Source organism: Oncorhynchus clarkii, chromosome 3 (genome assembly GCF_045791955.1).
Source record: "Oncorhynchus clarkii lewisi isolate Uvic-CL-2024 chromosome 3, UVic_Ocla_1.0, whole genome shotgun sequence".
Taxonomy (NCBI): Eukaryota; Metazoa; Chordata; class Actinopteri; order Salmoniformes; family Salmonidae; genus Oncorhynchus; species Oncorhynchus clarkii.
Window position 1 is genome coordinate 25,585,139 of NC_092149.1, and position 22,273 is coordinate 25,607,411.

A 22,273-nucleotide genomic window follows, 5' to 3' on the forward strand; every position below is an offset into this window, starting at 1 on the left:
CATGCAGTGTTGCGTTTTTTCCCCGCTCTTAAAACAAGAATTATTTTCCAGATCATTTTTCAAGGTCATTAAACTCAGCCCCTAGAGATTTCATTGAAAGCAGAGGGCGTTTCTTTTAATCGGGGTGTAGCTCTATGATTGTTCCAAAACGCGTAAGGGGGAAGAAACGGGTGGATCTCAAATATTCCGATGCGGAAAGAGACGCGCATGCCACGCCACGCCACGCACGCACACGCTAAACAAACCAAAAACCCTGCGTCAACATGAGCTAATGCGGGACTCCTTGCCGCTGGCGTCAACAGCAGATGTTGTTTAGGGGAAGGGTTAACAAATATGCTAAGTAGTTACAAAGTAGCTAAAAAGTAGTAAGTAGTTGAACAGTTGCTGAAATTGTCCGTGATGAGATTCGAACACCACCCAGATCCCAGAAATGTTCCATTCACAGAAAAAGCGTATTTGTGCACAAATGTATTTACATCCCTGCTAGTGAGCATTTCTCCTTTGTCAAGATAATCCATCTGCCTGACAGGTGTCGCATATCAAGAGGCTGATTTAACAGCATGATCATGACACATGTACACCTTGTGCTGGGGCAATAAAAGGCCACTAAAATGTGCAGTTTTGTCACATCACAATTCCACAAATGTCTCAAGTTTTGAAAGTGTGCAATTGGCATGCTGACTGCAGGAATGTCCACCACAATTTTTCCCAGAGAATTTAATGTTCATTTCTCTACCATAAGCCTCCTCCAATGTCATTTTAGAGAATTTGGCAGAAACCGTTTAAGGGAAGCTCATCTATCTGCATGCTTGTCATCCTCACCAGGGTGACCTGACTGCAGTTTGGCGTCAAAACTGACTTCAGTTGGCAAATGCTCACATTCGATGTCCATTAGCTTGCTGGAGAAGTGTGCTCTTCAAGGATGAATTCCGGTTTCAACTGTAGCAGGCAGATAGCAGACTGTGGGGTCGTGTGGGCGAGCGGTTTACCGATGTCAACATTGTGAACAGTGCCCCATGGTGGCGGTGGGATTATGTCATGGGCAGGCATAAACTACGGACAACAAACACACTTGCATTTTATCGATGGCAATAAATGTTGCAAGGATCTGTTCACCATTTCTGGAAGCTGAAAATGTCCCATTTCTTCCATGGCCTGCATACTCAGCTGCATGTCACCCATTGAGCATGTTTGGGATGCTCTGGATCAACGTGTATGACAGCGTGTTCCAGTTCCCGCCAATATCCAGCAACTTCGCACAGCCATTAAAAAGGAGTGGGACAACGTTCCAAAGGCCACAATCAACAGCCTGATCAACTCCATGCGAATGAGACGTGTTGCACTGCATGAGGCAAATGGTGGTCACACCAGATACTGACTGGTTTTCTGATCCACGCTCCTATCTTTTTTTTAAGGTATCTGTGACCATTCCCAGTCATGTGAAATCCATTGATTAGGGCCTACTGAATTTATTTCAACAGACTGAGTTCCTTATATGAACTGTAACTCAGGAAAATCTTAGAAATGGTTGCATTTATATTTTTGTTCAGCGTAATTTGAGTGTCCTGGATTTACTATGTTACGTCTAGTCTATGAAACCAGGCGGAAATATGTAGCCATGAGTTGTAACATGTTAGATGAGGTGCAGAATGCTCTTTTATCTTTCCAAGCACAAGTACCCCTGGCCCAGATAGGCCTATCAAAAGTTCAGGGTGTCACAATAGTTAATACACACAAAAAAACATATCTCCTCCACACAATGTTAAAGTATGTATGTGACCCATTTATTCAACCATGAAAATAAAGCCAACATGAATACATTTAGTTTGGTTTTTCAACTCTTTTTCGCACTATAAAAAATGCTATATATTCATGCTACGGGTGTTCCATCCTCATCTTTACACCCCACATCCTCATTTTTGGCATATATTTATTGTATCTGGTCCCGAGGGCAGCTTTGCCTCGAGGGCAGAAACAAATGTGTTTGGTTAAGTTTAGGCAAGTAATCCTAATTGGTTAAGGTTAGGCAGGTTCAGGGGGTTGGATTAAGTTTAGGCAAGAGCCTCCCGGGTGGCGCAGTGGTTAAGGGTGCTGTACTGCAGCATCAGAGACCCTGGGTTCGTGCCCAAGCTCTGTCGTAACCGGGAGGTCCGTTGGGCGACGCACAATTGGCCTAGCGTCGTCCGGGTTAGGGATGTCCTTGTCTCGTCGCACACCAGCGACTCCTGTGGCGGTCCGGGCGCAGTGCGCGCTAACCAAGGTTGCCAGGTGCGGCTGGCTTCCGGGTTGGATGCGCGCTGTGTTAAGAAGCAGTGCGGCTTGGTTGTGTTGTGTATCGGAGGACGCATGACTTTCAACCTTTGTCTCTCCCGAGCCCGTACGGGAGTTGTAGCGATGAGACAACAATTGGACACTACGAAATTGGGGAGAAAAAGGAAAAAAAATAATAAAAAAAATTTAGGCAAGAAATGTTTGTGTTTATGTTAAGGTGTATGGCAACCTGTGTGTAACATTACTTCTACCCTAAAACCAAGATTGAATAAGGTTAACTCTATTAACAATTGCATTTCAAATTTACATACCATAAATTATTTATTATCCAACAGGGAAGTTCAATAAATCACTTCAATGTTCCAATACATCTGCTCGCTGTGTAAAGGCTTGCTTTACAAAGTCAAAGAGCTTCTTGCAACTCTGAATTAGACAATAATGTATGGCTGGAGATCAACAGTAGCCTATCATCCTAAAGCAAGCAGATGTTTTGGAACATTGAAGTGATTTATTGAACTTCCCTGTTTATTTTATTGACTTGCTGCAATGCAGGAATAGGGCCAGCACAGTCTTCACTATAGCATACATAGCAAATTTCTTTGTATTGACTCCTCCTCCAGGATCTGAAGGGATTGTTGAGGCATCAGCATTAGAGTAAACCTTCCACCAAGTCTAAAAGGCTAACTGGAGCTTCTGCCATATTGGTTAACACCTTTCCAGTCTTTTTCCAGACTTCTGAGGAAGCGTCAACGAAGAATTAGGAATAGACACAGGAGATCAGTTTTGAATTGCAGCCGTCTCCTCCTCCTCTGCCCTCCTCATCCTCCTCCTCCTCTGCCCTCCTCATCCTCCTCCTCGTTGGAGGAGAGTGACGTGAGACCTGGTCTAATGCCTCCTGCTTGACATGTTGAATAGCCACAATGCCGGTGAGGAGGGCGTAGCTCAACATGGCGCCCAGGGCCACCAGGACCGACAGCAGCTGCTTGCGCTTCTTACCAGGCTCGTTATCAGCGTCACCCCCTTCAGGCTGGGAGGACACCTTGCGACTAAAACCTTCTGCACAAAAGATAAACAAGAAAAAGTGTGAGACATGGAATTCAAAAGTTAAACAACAATAGCAAGTTATATAATAGATATCATTGAAGACAATATACTGCATGTACAGTATGTTATGTGGTCCCACATCTCGTCCCTCACTGGGGAAGTAGAGCGCCAGGATGTTGGAGCAGAAGTGGCTCAGGTTGTCCAGTGACTTGAGGTGCTATTGGAGTCTTCCATTGGGCAGTTTCATCTTCAGGATGGGCACCAAGTAGCCAAAGACAAAAGCGTCCAAAGATGAAGGTCTGGAGGGAACAGTGTCATGTAGTTAGAGATGCATATGGATGCCATGCAAGTGAATTAAGTTGAAGTGCTAAAATTCCCAGTTTAATGTATTGAGGTAGAACCTCTCTGTCTGGACTTACGAGTCCCGGAAGAAGAACTTGTTGAGCCCAGCCTCTGCGAGAGATGGTTCATACACTCCATAGCGTCGCAGTACAGCTGGAGAGAGAAAGGTGTTGACAAACCGACATCAGGCCAAATTCTCAAATAATTTTGAAAGTCCAATGTTCACACCTCTCTCAGCACATGGTTAAATCACAGCGCAACACCCCCACAACATTTTTATTTTGATAACCTATCCCAATTCACACAACTGGAATTTTATGGCCCTTTTTAGGTGTTTTTAATGAAAAGTAGTAGTCTAACTTGCTAATGGCAGTGGTATATTTAAATGTGCCTTGTACAAGACTGAACTGGACAAGAACTCAAAACCCTAACATGTGGTTGGCATTCAGGAAATAGTCTTAAACCTATTTTTTCATTTAGAAATTGTTTATTGCTTTTTACTGTGCACAGGCGTTTCAGCATGGATTCCTTCCTCGATGCATGACTGCATGACTGCATGACTGCATGAGTGCCAACCGCATATTTTGGTATCAGGTGACATTTTCACAGAGTGATGCTTCCTCAACAATATATGTAGATAAGGTTTTCCTTCATACCAATTTTTTGTTTAAATCATCCCAATGTTATTTTTTACATTAAGAATTCTGTATAAACAATATAAATGAAATGGTACCAATACAGTATGCCCCCCCCCATACTAGACTGGTTGCAAAGGGCACCATAACATTTTATTTGGAAAGATTAGAAAGACTATTAAAACAACAGTTGCCTTGGGTGTACCTAGCCTACATCTTCCATCTCCCCCTCCACTCACCTCCTTCTCCAATTCCTCCCTGCTGTCAACTCTTCGTCTCCCCTGACCAGCCTCAGCCTCTCAAGCTGCTGGCGCTGAATGCTGCCGGGCAGGAAGAAGTTCAGGGGGAATGGGGCGTGCTTCGCGTGCCAGCGCCGAGTCACCTCCACATAGTTCTTAGGGTCAATCCACCGAGTATAGACCTAGACCAGAAAGAGAGAGAAGCACAAAAGTGTGAAAGAGATGCAAAAGGGCTTCAACAAGCTAGAGGTAATGACATAGTAGTCACTATGAATTAGAATCCTTAGGATATTCAGATTATTTCAAACAGACACAAAATACAGCAGTTGAGCTACACATTTTGGCATTGAGAGCACAGTGGCTGTTTATCCCACTTCAAAGTGCTGCAGGAAGCCACAGGTTGTTCCATGTTGACACGGTTCTGCTGGCACAGGAAACAACGTTTGAAGTATTTCTTTATAGGACACAATGAAGCACCAGGTATAATTACCTACACTTTTTCTAGCGAGACAGAGTTATCTGACAAAATAAATTTTAACTTTTTGCCATAATCGGAGTGATGTGGCACAACCCAGTCACTAGTGCACAACTAGTGACATCTTCCACGTCATCTCATTCTTGCAGAAATGTCTTCTACAACCTCCTCACTCATTCTCTCCACATACACACGCTCTCGCTCATTCCCTTCAGCCCCCTCCCTATCTGTCTTGTTCTCTGAGTAACAGTGATCCTCACCAGAGCTGGCATCCGTTTTTCCTCCAGGAGTGAGATGAAGGCCAGAGTGTCTGCTTCCTCTTTGGCAGACAGGTCGAAGTCGGCATTGTATTTCTGAAAGATAGGATCATATCATTTATCATATTATTTATGAACATTTGAACATCTTGACCATGTTTTGTTATAATCTCCACCGGGCACAGCCAGAAGAGGACTGGCCACCCCACATAGCCTGGTTCCTCTCTAGGTTTCTTCCTAGGTTTTGGCCTTTCTAGGGAGTTTTTCCTAGCCACCGTGCTTCTACACCTGCATTGCTTGCTGTTTGGGGTTTTAGGCTGGGTTTCTGTACAGCACTTTGAGATATCAGCTGATGTACGAAGGGCTATATAAATAAATTTGATTTGATTTGATATCACAACACACTTCAGGAGATTCATCACCTTTCACGAACATCACGACAGGATTCACGGACCACAACATTTTAAACCAGTCTCGCTGTCGTCAGGTATTCAAAATAGTTTTTAAAGCCCTTCTGGAACAATACCATGAGCCGCCTTGGCCCGATTACACCATTAGCACTTTCTATGTTCTCCACAAACCCATTCAAAAAACTAAAAAGCCCTCCAAGTGAAGGTCTTTATGGGACTCCTGGCAGTCTAGTTGTTCTGGGTCAAGTGTTTTCCATCTAACCTCATGACTGCAGGGCAGTCAGTCTGAAATGGTGCATGCTGGGATCAAGAAGAACTCAACCTGATTGGAAATCTAAGAGAGGTTCTCTCCCTCCCTCACTCACTCTGGAGGGTAAAATAAGCAGTTTTTGGCACTTATCAATCTGCTTGACATTGTGGTTTCCAACATCCCTACTGCAGTAGCTCACAACCCACCTACCACAGTCAGGGGGCAGTTATTATCTTGGATAATGGGTTCCATCTGGGCATTAGCTAAAGTGTGCATTTAATTGAGCTTGAGGGATGGGAGGAAAGATCATAGGAGACATTGCTTTTCTCAATGGGAAATCGGGTCATAGGAAATGTGACGAGAATCCATCAGTAGTTTTGAATTCAGGGGCCATAATTCACTTTAAGAAAGTGTGGAACAGAGCATGGAGCAACTCTTCCAGACAAAGCAGAGGACTGTGCTGTACTGTACATGAGCAGGCGGTCTCTCGGTCACCTGTTTCCTGAGGTGGATGATAATGACACTGGGCTGAGAGAGACTCCCATTCTCCCTGGTCTTCAGGGCAGGCAGGGAGCCTACCAAAGGGGGAAAATGCATCATAAAGACAGGCACCTCACAACACCACTCATTAACAGCCACTGTTAATACAACCATTACAGACCGATGGATCTGTGGGATAGGCTGAGAAAACAGGAGAGTGGGATAGAGAGAGAATGTAGAGATGAAGAATAGAGAGAAAATGCAGAGGAGAGCCATTGGTGAAGAGAGGGAAGACATTAAGTCTGGAAAGTAAGAATCAAGAAAAACATACTATACAGATGGAGAAATAATGTAGTAAAAGAGAAAGGAATAACAAACAAGAACAAAGTGAAAAGAAGGAGCTCTCTATTTTATAGAGAGCACATTTTCCTTCCATTCCATTTATTAGTCTCCCTGTGTTCCCTTTGATTATAGGAGAATATGCCTAGTTCTGAAGTGAATTAATGCAGCCATGTTTCTCGAGTTGAGACAACAAAAAATGAAAGGATCTAAAAACGAAAGACAAGACATCTTACCAGTGGGACTTCTCCAGGGGTTGCCGATTTTGTGAAGTTTGAGGGGTGCGCCTGCAAACTTTGCATAAGCCTGAAGTAAAGGGAGATGATTAACAGATTAACGCTGAACTAAAACATGTTGAGCCAGACATACCTTAGTTTCCACAGCATTGTGTACACATTTTTTTTTTAAAACAGGCCAAAAACCCCAGGAAGCATCCGAGCTGGGCACAAAATAATTCCACTAACATAAAGGGAGGGGTAGGGAGGAATGAACACCTCAATTAAGGCAGACCCTTAGGACCCAATAGACAGTGTGTAAAAACAAACAGCAAGCATCTAAACAACAGGACTGTGGGATAGGCTGCCTAACTCTAGACACCACAGACACCAGGCTATACTCGATAACCTTTAGCACCACAGCAAAGTCTGGCCTACCCCGGCCAAACCCTAACCCGGACGAGGCTGGGCCAATTGTGCGCCGCCCTATGGAAATCCCAATCTCAGCCGGTTGTGATACAGCCTGGAATAAAACAAGGGTCTGTAGTGAAGCCTATACTACAGATGCAGTGCCTTAGACCGCTGCGCCACTCAGGAACCCCAAAGACAAAAACACATGGAACAACAAAAAGGATGAATTTAAAGGTTGACACTAGGAATGAGACATTGAGCCTTCTGAAAAGGATAGGAAAAAAACTTTGCGCAGTTGCAATTAATTATAATTAATTAAAATAAAACCTGTCCCTAATCTGTGTGGATGCACATAAACACCGGTAGATGTAACAATGTACAGTTGAAGTCGGAAGTTTACATACACTTAGGTTGGAGTCATTAAAACTTGTTTTTCAACCATTCCAGTTGGTTAGGACATCTACTTTGTGCATGACACAAGTAATTTTTCCAACAATTGTTTACAGATTATTTCACTGTATCACAATTCCAGTGGGTCAGAAGTTTACATACACTAAGTTGACTGTGCCTTTAAACAGCTTTGAAAAATCCAGAAATTGATGTCATGGCTTTAGAAGCTTCTGATAGGCTAATTGACATCATTTCATTTCAAATCAAATCAAATGTATTTGTCACATACACATGTTAGCAGATGTTAATGCGAGTGTAGCGAAATGCTTGTGCTTCTAGTTCCGACCATTCAGTAATATCTAACAATTTCACAACTACCTTATACACACAAGTGTAAAGGAATGAATATGAATATGTACATAAAAACATATGAATGAGTGATACCCAAACGGCATAGGCAAGATGCAGTAGATGGTATAGAGTACAGTATATACATATGAGATGAGTAATGTAGGTTATGAAAACATTATTTTAAGTGGCTAGTGATACATTTAATTACATCAAGATGGCAAGATGCAGTAGATGGTATAGCGTACAGTGTATACATATGAGATGAGTAATGTAGGGTATGCAAGCATTATATTAAGTGGCTAGTGATAAATTGATTACATCAATTATTCCATTATTAAAGTGGCTAGAGTTGAGTCAGTATGTTGGCAGCCGCCACTCAATGTTAGTGATGGCTGTACCTGTGGATGTAGACCTCAGACAACAAAACTGTTGACCTCCACAAGTCTGGTTCATCCTTGGGAGCAATTTCCAAACGCCTGAAGGTACCACGTTCATCTGTACAAACAATAGTAAGCAAGTATAAACACCATGGGACCACACAGCCGTCATACCGCTCAGGAAGGAGACGTGTTCTGTCTGCTAGAGATAAACGTACTTTGGTGCGAAAAGTGCAAATCAATCCCAGAACAGCAGCAAAGGACCATGTGAAGATGCTGGAGGAAACAGGTACAAAAGTATCTATATCCACAGTAAAACGAGTCCTATATCAACATAACCTGAAAGGCCGCTCAGCAAGGAAAAGCCACTGCTCCAATACAGCCATAAAAAACCAAGACTACAGTTTGCAACTGCACATGGGGACAAAGTTCGTACTTTTTGGAGAAATGTCCTCTGGTCTGATGAAACAAAAATAGAACTGTTTGGTCATAATGACCATTGTTATATTTGGAGGAAAAAGGGGGAGGCTTGCAAGCCAAAGAACACCATCCCAACCGTGAAGCACGGGGGTGGCAGCATCATGTTGTGGGGGTGCTTTCTGCAGGAGGGACTGGTGCACTTCACAAAATAGATGGCATCATGAGGTAGGAAAATGATGTGGCTATATTGAAGCAATATCTCAAGACATCAGTCAGGAAGTTAAAGCTTGGTCGCAAATGGGTCTTCCAAATGGACAATGACCCCAAGCATACTTCCAAAGTTGTGGCAAAATGGCTTAAGGACAACAAAGTCAAGGTATTGGAGTGGCCATCACAAAGCCCTGACCTCAATCCTATAGAAAATGTGTGGGCAGAACTGAAAAATCGTGTGCAAGCAAAGAGGCCGACTTACCTGACTCGGTTACACCAGCTCTGTCAGGAGGAATGGGCCAAAATTCACCCAATTTATTGTGGGAAGCTACCCGAAACATTTGACCCAAGTTAAACCATTTAAAGGCAATGCTACCAAATACTAATTGAGTGTATGTAAACTTCTGACCCACTGGGAATGTGATGAAATAAATAATTCGCTCTACTATTATTCTGACATTTCACATTCTTAAAATAAAGTGGTGATACTAACTGATCCAAGACAGGGAATTTTTACTAGAATTTAATGTCAGGGATTGTGAAAAACTGAGTTTAAATGTATTTGGTTAAGGTGTATGTAAACTTCCGATTTCAACTGTAGATTACACAATACTTATTTTTATCAATGGGAGGGACATTTCTTGCTGTAGACTGTTCGGATGGAGATTATGGAAGAAAGGATGTGGAGCCTGCCCTGCCTGAAAGAGTCCTGGAGCATGCAGTGTGATTAGGCATGGGAAGGGGAGTGGCGGGTAGCTGTGCCAGTTGTGATGTAACAAACTGTTCCTGAAGAGATAAATAACCTGTAAGGAGATTGAAAAGTAGAAGGAACGCAGTAAAATACCAGAGTAAAAAGGCTTGTGAAGGAGAAACTTCAATAGGCCAGATAGAAACAGATTAGGTGTCTAAACATAGCCTACATTCTCAAACTAAAACCAGTGCCAAGATTCACAAAAACTTAAGCTTTTAAGAAGAAAAAAGTTAATAAGTTCGTAAGTGCAATTCCTCAACAATATCTTGATTTTCTTACAAACTTCTCAAATATCTTCTGAATCTTAAAATGTTTGTTGCTAGGCAACTAATTTAGCTAGCTATCTAGCCAGCAATGACAATCATGTTAGCATAATTCGTACTGAAATTACTGTTCTAAAACATGTTGTTGGGTTTAAAATAATCCATACAGAAACTTTCAAGATGAAATTTGAGTGAATTAAACATGTTCAATTGCTTTCATGAGCTTATTCTCTCACTGCCCAGAGTTTAGGACAAGGGTTTAGCTATGTTGGAATTAAGAACAAATCCAATAACTTTATTTTCAAGAATCTAATTTCTTCTTAACTTTTTGATTAAGGAGAAACATAAGAAATAGAGCAAGAACATTTACAATTACATTTTTTTAGGAATAGCAACTTTGCTTGACTTTCTTCATAAATATAGAGTTATGGGAAAACATGGCAGTTAAGAAGAAATGTCTTCTTAATAAGAAGGTTGTGTCAATCTGGGCCCAGGTCACCATTCATGGAATGGTCCTGCATTTCTGCTTACTGTGTCCTGCACTCACAAGGAAAAATAATATTCCAGAATGAAATAAGCAAACAGTAATTGACTGCATTAATATGCCTTTCAATGGATCTCAAAGCAATTGTTGTATTGCAGCAGACTTGACACAAAGTAGCCTAAAGACACATTGCACTGTAGATTGACAAGGCAAATACACAGCAACATTTGATTGTGTATGGCTGATAGATAAAATAAAATACATACATAAAATTACATTCCTATTAGAGGTCGACCGATTATGAATTTTCAACGCCGATACCGATTATTGGAGGACCAAAAAAAGCCGATACCGATTAATCGGACAATTTTTTAAATGTATTTGTAATAATGACAATTGCAACAATACTGAATGAACACTTATTTTAACTTAATATAACACATCAATAAAATCAATTTAGCCTCAAATAATGAAACATGTTCAATTTGGTTTAAATAATGCAAAAACAAAGTGTTGGAGAAGAAAGTAAAAGCGCAATATGTGCCATGTAAGAAAGCTAACGTTTAAGTTCCTTGCTCAGAACATGAGAACATATGAAAGCAGGTGGTTCCTTTTAACATGAGTCTTCAATATTCCCAGGTAAGAAGTTTTAGGTTGTAGTTATTATAGGACTATTTCTCTCTATACCATTTGTATTTCATATACCTTTGACTATTGGATGTTCTTACAGGCACTTTAGTATTGCCAGTGTAACAGTATAGCTTCCGTCCCTCTCCTCGCTCCTAGCTGGGCTCGAACCAGGAACACATCGACAACAGCCACACTCGAAGCAGCGTTACCCATCGCTCCACAAAAGCCGCGGCCCTTGCAGAGCAAGGGGAACAACTACTCCAAGTCTCATAGCGAGTGATGTTTGAAACGCTATTAGCGCTCACCCTGCTAACTAGCTAGCCATTTCACATCGGTTACACCAGCCTAATCCCGGGAGTTGATAGGCTTGAAGTCATAAACAGCACAATGCTTGAAGCATTGCGAAGAGCAGCTGGCAAAACGCACGAAAGTGCCGTTTGAATGAATGCTTACAAGCCTGCTGGTGCCTACCATCGCTCAGTCAGACTGCTCTATCAAAACATAGACTTAATTATAACACACAGAAATACGAGCCGTAGGTCATTAATATGGTCGAATCCAGAAACTATAATCTCGAAAACAAAACGTTTATTATTTCAGTGAAATACGGAACCGTTCCGTATTTTATCTAACGGGTGGCATCCATAAGTCTAAATACTCCTGTTACATTGCACAACCTTCAATGTTATGTCATAATTACGTAAAATTCTGGCAAATTAGTTCGCAACGAGCCAGGCAACCCAAACTGTTGCATATACCCTGACTCTGCGTGCAATGAACGCAAGAGAAGTGACACAATTTCACCTGGTGAAAAGCACAATTTCAACCTTTCTTTTAGCTAAATATGCAGATTTAAAAATATATACTTCTGTGTATTGATTTTAAGAAAGGCATGGATGTTTATGGTTAGGTACAGTCGTGCAATGATTGTGTTTTTTTCGCAAATGCGCTTTTGATAAATCATCCCACGTTTGGCGAAGTTGGCTGTCTTTGTTGGGAAGAAATAGTCTTCACACAGTTCGCAGCGAGCCAGGTGGCCCAAACTGCTGCATATGTCCTGACTCTGTTGCAAGAGAAGTGACACATTTTCCCTAGTTAAACAAATTAATGTTAGCAGGCAATATTAACTAAATATACAGGTTTAAAAATATATACTTGTGTATTGATTTAAAAAAAGGCATTGATGTTTATGGTTAGGTGCACGTTGGAGAAACGACAGTCCTTTTTTGCGAATGCGCACCACATCGATTATATGCAACGCAGGACACGCTAGATAAACTAGTAATATCATCAACCATGTGTAGTTAACTAGTGATTATGATTGATTGATTGTTTTTTATAAGATAAGTTTAATGCTAGCTAGCAACTTACCTTGGCTTCTTACTGCATTCGCGTAACAGGCAGGATCCTCGTGGAGTGCAATGTAAAGCAGGTGGTTAAAGCTTTGAACTAGTTAACCGTAAGGTTGCAAGATTGAATCCCTGAGCTGACAAGGTAAAAATCTATCGTTCTGCCCCTGAACAGGCAGTTAACCCACGGTTCCTAGGCCGTCATTGAAAATAAGAATGTGTTCTTAACTGACTTGCCAAGTTACATATACACACACATATATATATATATATATATATATATATATTTTTTTTAAATCAGTGTCCAAAAATACAGATTTCCGATTGTTATGGAAACTTGAAATCGGCCCTAATTAATCGGCCATTCCGATTAATCGGTCGACCTCTAATTCCTATAAATGTGGTTTGGCAGAGTTGAACAGATCGACCTGACTATGCTTGCAGACAGGCGTGACGAGACATCATTTCATGGAAAATAAGAGGCAATTCCTTCCACAGTGTCCACAAATACTTACAAGTCCCACTTTCAGCTGGCCCCAGGGCATTGAGAATGGCCTTATTGCTTTAATGTATCCTACAATCATCAAAACCGATAACACATTAAAATAATTGAGATACAGTCATTCAATACATTTTACCTCAGAAGACATACAATCATATAATTTAGGGTCTGCCCACAACAACGACAAACTGATCATATCACAATCACAAGTAGACATTTGTAAGAAGTCAAGTACAGTACACAACCATAGCTTATTTAGAGTGTACAATGTACAGCAATAGTATCAACATTGGGTCTGGTGCTCCACTGTGAAGGACAGATCTCACTTCAGATTGAAAGAAAAACTAATTCAAGAAGGCAGAACTAGATCTTCAATAATGGAATAGCCAGTGAAAGTTAGGAGGGAGGAATGGAGAGAAGTTGTCCGCTGTTGGCCAAAGTTACCCAACCGGTTGGAAAAAATGTAATTAAACACATCAAAAGCTGACATCATGGCTATGACTTTATTAGGAAATTCCTCCTCAACTTTTTTATCTTTGGTCGTATACCGAAGACTAGCTAGACTGAAAATAAAACATTCATATATTCATATCTTCCCTACAGGTCTAAAAGACATAAATAATATATTGGTAGACCTATTCAGATATGTAGCCTAGGTGAAGGCCTAGCTAGATTGAATGATTGTGCATACTGCATAACACACACACACACACACACACACATAAAACACCTGCTCTTTCCATAACAGACTGACCAGGTGAATCCAGGTGAAAGCTATGATCCCTTATTGATGTCACCTGTTAAATCCAATTTAAAAATCAGTGAAGGGGAGGCGATCAGTGAAATAATGATTTTTAAGCCTTGAGACATGGATTGTGTATGTGTGCCATTCAGAGGGTGAATGGGCAAGACAAAATATTGAAGTGCCTTTGAACAGGGTATGATAGTAGGTGCCAGGCACACCGGTTTGAGTGTCATGAACTGCAACACTGCTGGCTTTTTCACACAACAGTTTCCAAAGTGTATCGAGAATGGTCCCCAACCTAAAGGACATTCAGTCAACTTGACAACTGTGGGAAGCATTGGAGTCAACATGTGCCAGCATCCCTGTGGAACACTTGACACCTTGTAGTCCATGCCCCGACGAATTGAGACTGTTCTGAGGGCAAAGGGGCTGAAACTCAATATTAGGAAGGTGTTTTTAATGTTTTGTACACTCAGTGTATATACTATATAGTGCATTCGGGAAAGTATTCAGACCCTTCACTTTTTCCACATTGTTACGTTACAGCCTTACTCTAAAGTGGATTAAATAAAAACATTTCCTCAACAATCTAAACACAATACCCCATAATAACAAAGTGAAAAAAGTTTTTTAGAAATGTTTGCAAATGTATTTAAAATTTAAAAAACAGAATTACCTTATTTACATAAGTATTCCGACCCCACCGTCCTCTACTCTGCATGAGAGACTACAAACAGGTGCAGGTAATTGAGTGCTAGCCTACACTGCACTGCCAATCATTTTTTCCATCATTGCTTAATAAAACAGAGCAACACACTTCTCATCTGAGGAATGTAAAGAGAGACTCCTCTTCTAGATATGTATGAATGCCACTTGCCTGTAGTAGAAAGACATGGTAGGCTACTACTGAGTTTGTTTTTTCACTTTAAAATGTATGCCAAACTCTGCATCTGCACTGTTCTTCAAGTAAATGTGTTTTTGCATTGTTAAAAGTAGTCCCTGTGCATAGAGTTGTACGGTTTGTTAAACTTTTAAATCATTGTGTTTGTTTGACCTACATTTTAAAGTGAAAAAATCTGAGTCTCAGCATCAGTCTGTTACTAACTAAACATCAATCTCTTACATGATTTTCCAATTAACTATGCTTAATATGATAATTAGACTAGCCATTGGCAATAACATATGCTACAAACATAGGCTAATCCAGCAGTAACCATCAAGTAGATATGCTAATGCTGTAATTTTTAAGTAACTCAAAAATGTAGATTTTTTTAAGAAAAATCTGGAGGGTTCTCTAATTCACTTTTGCAATTACCTAATAGGTTGAATGTACAGACCTCTAGCCTAAATGCAGTGACATTTTGCCAGTTAACTGAATGGAAATAATGAGGTCTGTGAATGTGACACATCATCAGACACAAATTTACCCAGTTGCAGTGAAAACCCGGGGGGCATCCTGGAAAACTCTGAATGAAATTGCTCATTTCCAGACAAGAGTTCATCCAAGAGTTTGATGTGTCACTAACATGGCTGCAGTTCAATAGCCAATTTGGGGTTTTAGAGACGACACTGAGACACAAACTAAAAGCAAGCAAGATGTGCATTTTCCAACCACAAAAAAAAGTATCAGGGGAGGAAAGTCACTTTCCAGACCCACAATTAACATCTTGTTCCCTCCAGTAAGATGTGGGTCCAAAATATACATGTTAAAAAAAAAGTTTCATGTCTGAACATTTTCCAGGGAGGAAAGGTAGCTTATGATGCTCAAGTCTGGTTTAGTCAAGCCTGCAAGGTATTATAAGCTGTCATATGTGGCTTGTGAACACATCAGTCATTTAACTGAACATGCAATGGAAATGTTGTGGTTTACTGTAATACAATATATTTTTTGGGGTGGCCTTGTATTAAGAGCAAACCAAATGGAACATTATTAGAGGTTTTACATTGGAAGAATGTTCAGCTACATCAAAAACACTGCTTCCAGTCAGATACGTACAACACAATCTTTGGGTTTTGAATACATGGGTACCATGAGAACTGTACCATGATGGACATACCAGGAATTTCCTGTAAGAAACTGAGGGGGGAGCTAAAGCCAGTTACAGTTGCCTCTGCTGCAGTGTAGCGAGAGGCTTGGAGTTAGCTAATAAAGCCAGATCCCATAAAAGTTGTGTACAGAGAGGTGCATGTAAGACAAAGGGCACCAGACAATAGCCTTAAGAATAGCTTTATCTTCGATCCAGATGTCTTCCAAGATTGCACACTGCACAGATTCCTTCATTAGTTCCTCTTAATTTGTCAACTTCAGAGCTATAACTTTGGGAGGGTAGCCAAACACCTGTATGGTCTGTGTGGTTAATCATGTGTTAGGCTATGCTGCATTCCTATGTTGAATTATGATTAGAGGTCTGGCCGATTAATTAGGGCCGATTTCAAGTTTTCATAACAATCGGTAATCTGCCTTTTTGGACGCCGATTATGGCCGATTACATTGCAATCCACGAGGAGACTGCGTGGCAGGCTGACCACCTGTTACGCAAGTGCAGCATCAAAATGACCTTGTGGCTGCAAGGAGCCAAGGTAAGTTGCTAGCTAGCATTAAACTTAACTTATAAAAAAAACAATCAATCTTCACATAATCACTAACTAACTACACATGGTTGATGATATTACTAGGTTAACTAGCTTGTTCTGCGTTGCATATAATCAATGCGATGCCTGTTAATTTATCATCACAATGTATATAGACTCTCCTTTTTTTCTACTGTGTTATTGACTTGTTAATTGTTTACTCCATGTGTAACTCTGTGTTGTCTGTTCACACTGCTATGCTTTATCTTGGCCAGGTCGCAGTTGCAAATGAGAACTTGTTCTCAACTAGCCTACCTGGTTAAATAAAGGTGAAATAAATAAAAATAAATAAAAAATAAAAATAAAAAAATTTAATCACAGCCTACTTCAACTTCGCCAAACGGGTGATGACTTATCAAAAGCGCATTCGTGAAAAAAGCACAATCGTTGCAATAATGTACCTAACCATAAACATCAATGCCTTTCTTAAAATCAATACACAAGTATATTTTTTAAAACCTACATATGTAGTTAAAAGAAATTCATGTTAGCAGGCAATATTAACTAGGGAAATTGTGTCACTTCTCTTGTGTTCAGTGCAAGCAGAGTCAGGGTATATGCAGCCGTTTGGGCCGACTGGCTCGTTGCAAACTGTTGAAAGGCCATTGATTACTAACAAAGACCATAATTAATTTGCCAGATTTTTACATAATTATGACATAACATTGAAGAAGGTTGTGCAATGCAATAGTAATATTTAGACTTATAAATAAGGAACGGTTCCGTATTTCACTGAAAGAATAAACGTTTTGTTTTTGAAATTATAGTTTCTGGATTTGACCATATTAATGACCAAAGGCTCATTTTTCGGTGTGTTTATTATGTTATAATTAAGTATAGGATTTGATATTTGATAGAGCAGTCTGACTGAGCGGTGGTAGGCAGCAGCATGCTCGTAAGCATTCATTCAAACAGCAGCTCTTAGCAATGCTTGCAGCGCAGCACTGTTTATGACTTCAAGCCTATCAACTCCTGAAATTAGGCTGGCAATACTAAAGTGCCTATAAGAACATCCAATAGTCAAAGGTATATGAAATACAAATGGTAGAGAGAGAAATAGTCCTATAATTCCCATAATAACTACAACCTAAAACTTCTTACCTGGGAATATTGAAGACTCATGTTAAAAGGAACCACCAGCTTTCATATGTTCTCATGTTCTGAGCAAGGAACTTAAAAGTTAGCTTTCTTACATGGCACATACAGCACTTTTACTTTCTTCTCCAACACTTTGTTTTTGCATTATTTAAACCAAATTTAACATTTCATTTTATTTTAGGCTAAATTGATTTTATTGATGTGTTAAAATAAGTGTAACTTCAGTATTGTTGTAATTGTCCTTATTACAAATAAATACATATTATTATTTTTTATTTTAAATCGGCCGATTAATCGGTATCAGCTTTTTTTGGGGTCCTCCAATAAATCGGTATCGGCGTTGAAAAATCATAATTGGTCGACCTCTAGAATGAATACACCCCTGATCACCCGCACACACAGTTCACTTTCATAACAGCATCATCACTTTGCTCACTGAATAAATCCTTCTCACATCTACATGGTCTCCTCCTCTCTCCTTTTCCCTTCACTTGTGGACTTCAATGCACAACACAACATCGGTCTGTGACCAGGCAACAAAAAAAACTCTACAAACCAAACCGTCATACCATAATCGCTAACGCCATATCAGTTAACGTCATAGTCAACATAGCTACTAGAACTAACACGCTAGCAAACCCACAATCCAACCCATGTGTACAATCACACAGTCCTGTGAACAGCAAGCAGTTTAGCAGTTACACCGACTGGCTCTGTGGCAATAAATTAATAAAACCAAAAGCTTACCTTGACTAGGATAGCCTTAGCTAGCTAGCTAACATTAAAATAGCATTCCTCTCTGTTTGAGTCAGGTTGTTTAGTAGGCTAAATTAGCTGCATTAGCTAGCTAGCTAAGTAAGTGCAAGGTAAACTACTAAAAATATAGCTAGCTCCCCCTCTCTCTCGCTCATTCTGCTGTTTCTCCTTCATTTTTGAAGAAATACTTTTTTTTTTTAATCTGTAAAACTATTCTCTTTCTCTCTGAGTCAACTACCCACCAAATGTTATACACTGCAGTGCTAGCTAGCTGTAGATTATGCTTACGGTACTAGATTCATTCTCTGATCCTTTGATTGGATAGACAACATGTCAGTTCATGCTGCAAGAGGTTTGATAGGTTGGAGAACGTCCTCTGGAAGTCATTATAATTACTGTGTAAGTCTATGAAAGTGGGTGAGAACCATGAGCCTCTAAGGTTTAAATTGAAGTCAATGTACCCAGAGGAGGATGGAAACTAGGTGTCCTCCGGCTACACCATAGTGCTTCTGAAATTCACTGAGTAGGATGGTCCTCCCCTTCCTCCTCTGAGTAGCCTTCACTGAGACACACACAAAGGCAGGTAGAGTGAAGGTTTACTGTACTTACAGCTGTTTAACTAAACCTGCTTGTTTGCATTGATTGAGGTTAGCTAAGTACATTCAATTCTCTACATTCTTGTGAGATTTATTTGCAAATTGCCAGTGCATGCTGCTGTTGTTGCTAGTTAGCTGCTGTTAGCTAGCAAAGTTAACTAATTCCCTTTTCTTACATAGGACGTCGCTACAGTAACGGGTCGATAGCGACCATTTTTAAATTGTCTGAAAGGTTAACAGTGTCTGAAAGGGGTATAAGTCAGCCAGCCGTAGATGCTAATGTAACAATGTTCCCCTTGCAATGCAATTACATGGTAACGGCCCATATAACGATAACTATCATGCAAAAATACTAATCGTTACCGGTAGTTACGGTGAAATGTTTATTACAAATAGCTAGACAACTAACGTTAATAGATAGCCATGTCAGTGAGAGACGTGATGTCCAAGCCAACGTCATGAACATTGACATTAGCTTGCAACTGAATATGAAGGCAGCCAAGCTGTGCTATCTTGCAGTGTTGTCATTGCTGGAATTGCATCATAATTGATATCTTACCAATACAATTAAACACTCAGTGTCGACAGACGGTAAATCCCAATCGCCTTCCCAGCAGTACAGCTCAGAGGTTGCCATCTGCGAGGGGGCAGCCATCTTGAAATAATTTAACAACCTTTCACTCGGAAGTGATACCTTTCGTTGCCACTGACATCGTTTACATTTATTGTCTAGGCTCCAGACTTCATGAACGTTCTGTCTCGACGTTTTTGAAACTAGCCACCCCGGCTCATTGATAGAGTCCTTTGATATCAAAATCATGTATGATTATCAATATTATGTCTATTACAATAGAACTTTGAACAACATTTGCCATTAGAAATAGAATTCAACGTATGTGTTTTCCCTATGTTTTTGTGATGCAATATTTATCCGAATGTTGTAAATATTCTATAAACAGTGGTCAAATTGGTCCAACAAACTGTGGTCAACTCTCCAGACGGTCTTTTCCAAATATTTGGAGCAGGACTTTGACCTGGAAAATGCTTCCAGTGTCTATGTCAGAATAGATTTAGCAGATGTTCTGAATAAGGATAGTGTGTTTTTTTCTTCTAAACCAATACATGGCCTTTTAATATGTGTTTGAGGAAGATTAATGCTGGAATATTTCACTTTAGCCGTTAAAGAGGCATTTGTACTTTTGACATCTGTGGAAAATGAAAGAAACTCATGCAATGGATAATTCATACCTCTATGTGTTCTTAATGTTCTTAAGAGTGGTAGTGTAACAATAACTTTGAACTCAACCTATCTATCCATAAGGCAGAATATAAAATATGAATGAAACTACTGTATAATCTATTTCAAATGCTTCTGTTTCACTTTCTTTCACTCACTAAAGATTAATGCCAACAATGTAAGCATTGATAGAAGGAGAAGACGGGGAAGAATGATCCACCTAAAAGCAATGTTTTAACCCACCCGACGGAGCTCTTAAAAAATGAAATAATGCTGTGTCTGTTTTGCAACAAACAGCTCAGCAGCGCAAAGAGCCCATGCCAGAGAGACATGCACAAGCCATGACGTCATCAAACTGAGCAGGAGAAAAGGAGTTCACTCATTCCTATCAGGACGGGGGGCAGGATCCAAAGATCACCATTCCTTCCTTCCTTACAATGGTGTATGGGAACCATAAACTAATAACACAGAATATGAATACTGTATAGATAATACATGAATTAGTACCACTTTCAAATAGCTTAAGGTCAAACACCATTTATATTTGGGTAAGAGCGTCTGCTAAAATGATGTACATCTGTGGGTTTGTGTTGCAACATCACAGAGATGAAAGATGCTCAATCATTTAAGTTATAGAACGCACCGAACTTGTGAGACATTTTGAAATACTAAGAGGCAGAGCGTTTGGACAAAAATGCTTACCATCAAATGGAGCTGTGCTGTTGTACTTGCTGAGCATTATGTGAAACAAACAGGATGTACTATTAATGTTGAAGATGAAAAAGATTCCATCTGTGACCCATTTTTATAGCTGACTATTATCACAAAAATCTCATCAGCATATGACTAGAGAAATTAGTTCACTCCATAAATGAAACTTGTATTTGTCTTTAATGTAATTTACAGTTGGCTATTATTTCAACAAGACGAATGGTTTTCAGTCACAAAGCTTGTAAAATGACTACACAATCCGACAGCATAAATTCCTTATTCTAAAAGCAAGAATCCTTAAATCATTGACTCACAAGGGCAGGTATTACAAGGGCAGCTTTAGCCTACTTATTTTTTAGCTGCGGTTGTAGGAAGGGTCTCCCACGACCAGCTCCAAACTTCAAACTGTCATACTGCACCTCAGTCAGACCCAGAATGACAAGGAAACACCATCATCATAATCATTACAAATAGTAATAATAGAAAACGTAGTAATAGTATAATCTCACAAAAATAATACTTATAATAGTATAATACACAAACATTTAGAAAAAAGTTATTTTACCTGTGCTCCGTCCTGGTTGTGCTCATAGGCTTGAAATATTTTCTTTCCTTTGGAAATATTATGATACAATATGTTAAAGATACTATTGATAGCCTATATAATATACTGCTGCTATAGATGTGGTAAAGTTATCAATCATGAATAACTAATGAAATACAAACAGTACTTACGAGGGTTGTGTCTCAGTCTGCAGACATACAATGTGATGACAATCACCACAATAGAAAGAAGGATACACATGCCGCCCAAAGAGATGGCCAGAAACATTCCCTGTCTGGACCTCTCCATTCATAAAAAGACAGCATTTGTTTTGACACATAAGAGTTCTACATCCGTTTAAACTTGTGCAGAGAGACATTCTAAACAAATGCAACTCAGAGCCCTGTGGCGATCTCTCTTACCCATCCTGCTGACTGTCTTGCTCATCTTCACCCCACTGGTACTCTCCATAACACAAGTAATCTCTTTACCGTCAGCCCAGGTATGGCCAGGTACAGAAATGTGGACTCTGACACTGGCTGGCTTCTCTGACAGAACCTCAGGTAAACGCTCTGAGGACTGAACCTTCCCCTCCACCTCCCAGTACACCCTAGCCTGACTGAGATCCAGTCCAGACACCAGGCACAGTAGTGGGACTGGGGATGAGGAGGCCTCCTGCCAGTCCACGGGCACCAGGACCTCCAGCGTAGCGTCAGAGGTGATAGGGTCTGAAAGACAGAGGACATTACATGACATGGCATAACTACCAAATGTATACCTCCCAGGACTAGAAAATATGAACACTAATATAAAGCATGGAGAAGCATCTGATCTTACCAGAGACTTTCAGCACACTCCCA

At 40.3% G+C, this 22,273-nt stretch overlaps 1 pseudogene; it reads right to left on the reverse strand.

Annotated features, from left to right (window-relative positions):
- Positions 1-3,028: 3,028 nt before the first annotated feature.
- Positions 3,029-19,576, reverse strand: LOC139385245 (metaxin-1-like; annotated as a pseudogene).
- Positions 19,577-22,273: the final 2,697 nt, after the last annotated feature.